This window comes from Lutjanus erythropterus, chromosome 11, assembly GCF_056507025.1.
Source record: "Lutjanus erythropterus isolate fLutEry1 chromosome 11, fLutEry1.hap2, whole genome shotgun sequence".
NCBI classification, from domain to species: Eukaryota; Metazoa; Chordata; class Actinopteri; order Lutjaniformes; family Lutjanidae; genus Lutjanus; species Lutjanus erythropterus.
Genome location: NC_139327.1, coordinates 16390503 through 16396884, shown reverse-complemented (window position 1 = coordinate 16396884; position 6382 = coordinate 16390503).

Genomic DNA, 6382 nt, shown 5'->3' with positions numbered 1-6382 from the left:
AGACTCACACTTGTTTAACCCTCATCCTATCAACATATTTAATACACACAAGCATGAGGCCTGCCGCATCCTTTGCCCCTTCTCCTTTTTTCAATCCTTGAATAATTAATAAGTCAAAAAATAAACTTTTATTGAGGGTGGATGCAGAGGATGAATTGAGAAGTCTCACAGCCCCAGGAAAGCTGTTCTGAAGTCTGGTGGTACTGCAGTGGGTACTTCTGTATCACTTGCCAGATAGCAGCAGGTTGAACAGGCAAAATGGGGTTGGATAACGTTCTGAAAATCTACAAATTTTCCTCAATTTTTTTCCCCACTGGCTTTGTAATGTGTTTTAAATTAGATTCCTAATCAACTAATCTCCTGTAGCAAAGTGTAAACAACATGGATTTACTAATCAAACCTCTCTTCTCTCATTAGTCACTATTGGAAATTCTGTTTTTTAAAAAGCCTTGTAATGACAACTCTGAAACATCAGGTCCACACTTGTTTAACCCTCATCCTATCAACAAGAGATCATAAAAATAAACTGGTATTTATGGTGGAGTGTGCAGGTGACTCTCACAGCCTCAGGAAAGAAGCTGTTCTAAAGTCTGGTGGTACGGCGTTGGATACTTCTGTATCTCTTAGCAGATGGAAGCAAGATGAACATGTGAGTGGTGGGGGGGGGGGGGGGTATTGTCTTTCATTATACTCCTGCTTCCTCATTGTTTCAGGACCACTAGGGTACCTTTGCTTCAATTTCAGCTCTGTGCATCACACTGAGCAGGAGCTGTCTGTTGTCCTGAATCATTTCTGCAGATGAGCCCCCCCCACCCCCATCTTTCTTTAAGGTACAATATGCAACATTTTCATTGAAAAAAATGTATAGACTCATGTACATAATCCTGTTCAATCATCACTTATGACTCTCTAGAAGTATGTAGTGAGGGCTGTATCTACAGTGACCCTGTCCTCTGCCTGTAATTCCTTATTTTCAAATTATTTTGCTGTGCTCAGAACACTTTGCCAACCTAAAACATCAGTGTTTGACACCCTGAGCAATGGGCAATGAGACTCAACAATCAATATTCTTCTGGTGCATTTGTGAACAGCAAATCCTACCAATTCTACTTTTACCCATAAGTTTATGGCCCGTTTTATGAGGCCTTTGGTAGCTTGGGGCTTAAGGCAATTGCCAACCGTTGCCCAACAGTAACGCCCCCTTCCCTGGGATTACTGACTGGGGTGGGAACCCCAGGAATGAATTATTGTAAGAAACAATTAACCAACATAGCAAATGTCATCTGAAGAAAAAGAAACAGATTATTATTATTGAGGGAAGTGACAGTTAATCTCCATATTGTGTAAAACAAAAATAGACAGAACACATCCAGAAATCTGTGTCTGTGTCTGTGTTTGTGTCAGTCTCCTTCAAAATGACTGACAGAGTGCCTCTACCCTCCTGATGTGTGATATTTTAAATCAGGAACCATGGCAAACATGAACTCAGTCAATAAATAGTTGTATCTATTAAAACTACAGTGGCAGATTATGTGCTTTTAGGTCCCCCAGGACCTGAATACATTGTTTTTGTTTTTGTTTTTTCAAAAAACAGAAACTGAAAGCAATGATATGAAGTCATTAATAACAAATTTATTGACAAAGTCATGAAAACTTGGAATTGTAGAACAGAGCACATCTGGTATATGACAAAAAGTGGGCAATGCATGGATTTTGTTAGATTTTATTCAGGCACAACAGTAAACTGCTATGCCAGCAAGTGGCAGGAACTTAGTCCAGTTGCTTCTTTCTTTGTGAAACACTTACAGAAACAGAACAAACATTAGAAGGGTTGTGTTGCTGCTGTTGCTTCTTGCACTCCTTCCTATAGCTTGTCGGGTGCTTATATGTGTTTATTTTAAGTACTTTTAATGAGCTCACCCTTCTGTTGCATTCTTTAGCTGAATTTAAAATAAACCTGTCAAACTGAAATCTGCCCGACACTAGAAATCCACTAACATATACAGGCCAGACATTTGCTGACAGAGCAAACATTTTTCCCACATATCCTTTCATATCCTCTATTCATATCCTTTTGAATGCCCAGAGGCCATGGCTGTGATCTGTGTATGTATAGAGCTGAGAGATGCTCCTTACAGTCCTTGGGAGAGATGCTGCCTAGTGATGTCTGTTTCAAGCTGAGCTACCAAAGCAAGGAAAGCTTGTTTATATTATAACATATGTGTAAATGTGTGATTATCACCTTCCTGTAAACAGATTAGTTTTATTCCAGGTCACCTGTGGTTCTATCACTATTATCCACATGGCATGTGAAGAGTTCATCGAGCACATTTTTAAAGGAAGATATTCTAATGAAAGACACAATTTCCAATCCAGATATATGCAGTCATGAACAGTTTCTCCACATGAACCCTAAGTGTGGGCTGAATCAGCTTGATTAGGGGCAAAGATAAAGCTGCTTCCGTGGCCATGGGTGTGCCAGGAGATCCATTGTCCTTAAGTGAGGGTATGAGAAATACATTAATTTTTTGTTATAATAAAGAGGTTTATATTTGGTGTTGAACTAGCATGGGTTGAGACAGCTGTTCTCAAAACAGTTGTTATGGCGTTATAGACCTCAAAAGTCAAATTCATGTCAATCAGACACTGTATATTTAATTTCTGCATATTTGCAGTCCGTGTACCAAAAGCCAGTCATCCAGGGCTGCCACCTTTGCCTGCCAGCCCGACTAGGCCAGTCCTTGCAGGTGGTGAGACCAAATGTCCATGACCCAATGTTGTTTGGTTGAGCTGAGGCCGACTGGGTCGTACATTTGTCTGGCTCAAACAGGAGATTTTTAAGGTGGTGAGAGGAGTTTGGCGAGTCCATGGAGAATGACTTCCAGTTGTCCAGTCCAAATTCAAGTTTGTTTATTTGGCATTTCTGCATACAGAGTTTATGGAAACAAAATGTTGTTTCTTATCATAAAAATACAAAAGACATCATACACACAGCAAAAAGTGCAATTACAAACAAAAAGCAGAAGGACAAAGATCTTTGTCTGTTGGCATATAAGTGAGTGTGCACACCTGTATGTAAATATAGTGAACGAAAATGAATGTAAATGAAGTCAAACTCAAGGCCTTGGAAGAGCTTGAAAAGAATATAATTTACACAATACGATTCCATGCTGTGATATGGAAGTACAGTGCCCACAAATTACATGTCCTAGGATGCGACCTAAAATTGTTATCCACGTACTGAAGGCGTCCAACCGCCAGATGTCAGTACACACCAGATAGCATCCTAATATATAAACATTCGCAGCGGTGGCACTTTTGCCATGTGGTTGAAGTTAGTAATGTTAATTTTAGCACACATTTAATACACATTTTGGATTTGAAACCTGTCTTGTAGGCTATGCAAATAGAAACAACCATGATTGTTATTTTGACCTTATTACCTATAATTTGTATATTTATTATTTTTATAAACTGTATAATTGTTGTACACTTTAATGTCTGCTTGTCATTATGATAGCCTTCTGCTGTCAGAGCTAGTTATGACATTTTAAGTTAGTACTAATACTAATAATAATTGAATGCAGAGGGAAGTTGCATAGATAGATTTATATAGTCTTACATTTACAACCTGCCCTTTGAGGGCAACCATAATGCTGATATGGGCTGGGATGAAATTGAGTTTGACACCACTGGTGTGGTAGATAGATAGTGCAGTGGAACAAAAGCAGTAGCAGAGTAAAACAGGTATCATACAGCGTGGGGAGTTTTTACTATCGTTAAGGAGGTTCTAGAAAACTGCCAGACGAGGACACAGGACGCAGTGCTGTCCAGTGGTGGAAGGAGAGCTTTCAGCTCAACTCATGAACTTTGAACAACAGGATTGCTCTGTGTGAGGACACACTCGAAAGGAGAGTGGAACTGCTTCTCTTTAAAATTGAAAATTAAAAAAATAAATAAATAGTTGAGGTGGTTTGGGTATCCGATAAGGATGCCTCTCAGGTACATCCAACTGGGAGGAGACCCTCAGGAAAACCAAATGATAACACAATAAAGGGATTACATATACCATGTGACCAGGGAACTCCTCAGGATCTCCCAGGAGGAGCTCGAGGATGTGTCTGAGGAGAGGGGTGTCTATAACACACTGAAAATTTTGATGACATTTCACAAACCTGTCTCAATCTGCTCTCTGCCTTTTTAAACGTGTTCTTTTCAGCTGTTGTTTCAGGCGCTGTATGCGGTGAAGGTCCACCTTTATTAGCGCTTAAGTATCCTTCAAAGACATGGAGCTGCATCTTAATTCTGCCCTCTTTCTAATAAGGGTCAGTATTGTCTTTGTTTTCTGGATTCCCGGCGGCCCCTTCCGATCCCTCTTTTCCTCTGCTTTGTTCTCCAGGACCTACTGCAGTGCCTGCCGAGTGCTGAGAGGAAACGATACCAACATGCCCAAATAATGCAGGACACTCCCACTGTTCTGCTCAAACAACCACTTCACTACATTTAATATATTTTTATTTTACAAGGTCCAGGGTCTTTCATGCTGTACTGGCAGCCCTTGTCTTTCTGGCAGGGTACCTTACACATTTATTGTAATTTGTTGTGATAGTTATGTAGTAATCTTATTGTTATTGTATTGTCAGGTTGTATCGATATATGTGGTCCTTTGTAATGTAAATGAATCAAACTGAAATGTCTCTTTATTCCTTGAATACACCATAAATAGATTAGATTAGATTAGATGAAACTTTAATGAACCCCAGGGGGAAAGTGGGTCATGGCAGCTGTAGAGAGGATATACTGAAGGTAAGAGCAAACAGAAACAGCTGCTGAAGGCACCAGAGGAAAATAACAGAACAGGATATATGAAAATATAGTGGTTATAATGATTATAGCTGACTGAATAGTGAATATGCTGCAAATTGTATAACAAGCAACAGATGAAGTCCTTCATTTGAAGGTGAGAGCCTGAGAGCAGTTTATAGATTTACAGCACGACTGCAAAGTGTGCAAAATGTGCATCACTGCAGATAGAGGAAAGCAAGCACAGAAATCTGTCAAAATATGCAAATGCTTAATGTAAATTATTCATATACTGATAATTCTACAGTTATAGATGCACCTCAACCCCAAAATCCAGTTACATAACCAAATTATCACCAATTACCATTCACACCTGCTTATTTGCTGCCCGAAAGTATGCTCTGTGCTCTTTTTCTGCAGGACTGGGGATTTCATGCAGAAATGGTCTGCTTGTCTGACACCCCTGGGTCCTGAGGTGAGGGAGTTCCAGGCAAAGAAGGAATAATTTCAGGTTATCACTTCATTAGTTGCATTTGGACTGAGCCGCTTTCTCCACTAATCATCACAGTTCTATCTCCTAATATCTCAATAATATCTGAATAAAAAGGCCTCATGGAACCTCCTTCATAAAGGGGTGCATTCCCCATAATTGATTTCACATATAAATATATCTCACTTGAATGCTTATATTTATCAGAAATGGAAGGACAGAAAAAATGTATTCATTTATTATTTTCATGTGTTATATTTTGCTGTTTCCACTGCAATTTCCCTATCAATGTCTATTTTCTAATGGCGAAAATACCCTGAAGTATTGCATGTTTAATAGGGATTACCTCACAGAGCTCCTATAGCAGGCCTATTCAGTTGGCATCCCATGGGCCAAATCCTTCATAGACCTTTTTCATAGAAGCCATATCGATATGAAAAAGCAGGGTAAACACAGGTGTTGCCAGTGATACTAGAGGTCTGACTCTGTTTGACCTGAATGAAAGGGAACCTTACTTAGCATCATTAGTAACACCAGTGATTACCCTTGTATTTCATGTCAAAATAGCTGCTGTGAAAAAAGGTCTGTTGTGATTTTATTGAAATAACCTGCTAACATTTCAGGTTTATGAGCATTTACATTGTTAATTAGATTATTCAGTTAGACATTAGAATTAGCCCATTCATTATTTCTATCTGTCTGTTATGTCACAGTGATATTTTTTATTTAGGCTGAAAGTTTGAAGTCCTGCTGTTAAAGCTGAAAGAATTTAGGAGTCAAACAAAAAAACAAGCAAAAAACAAGCTACATTCAATATTGTGTTTATTAAAGCAAAAAAAAAAAAACCCCTTCTAATCCAGGATTACAAAGGTGAATTGTTTTTTTTCGCAACTTTTGTACATAATGTTCCACTAGTGTGTAATAAAGAGGAGAAAAAAGGCACATTGTTTTACACATCTAAATTCCTACATTGACAGGTCAGACATAGGAAACGTAAATGTCCGGCTCCTTGGCACTTTACTTCAAATTTGGCTCTTCTAAAATGTAATTGAATAGGCCTTTCCTATAGACTACATTCAATCAAACTCA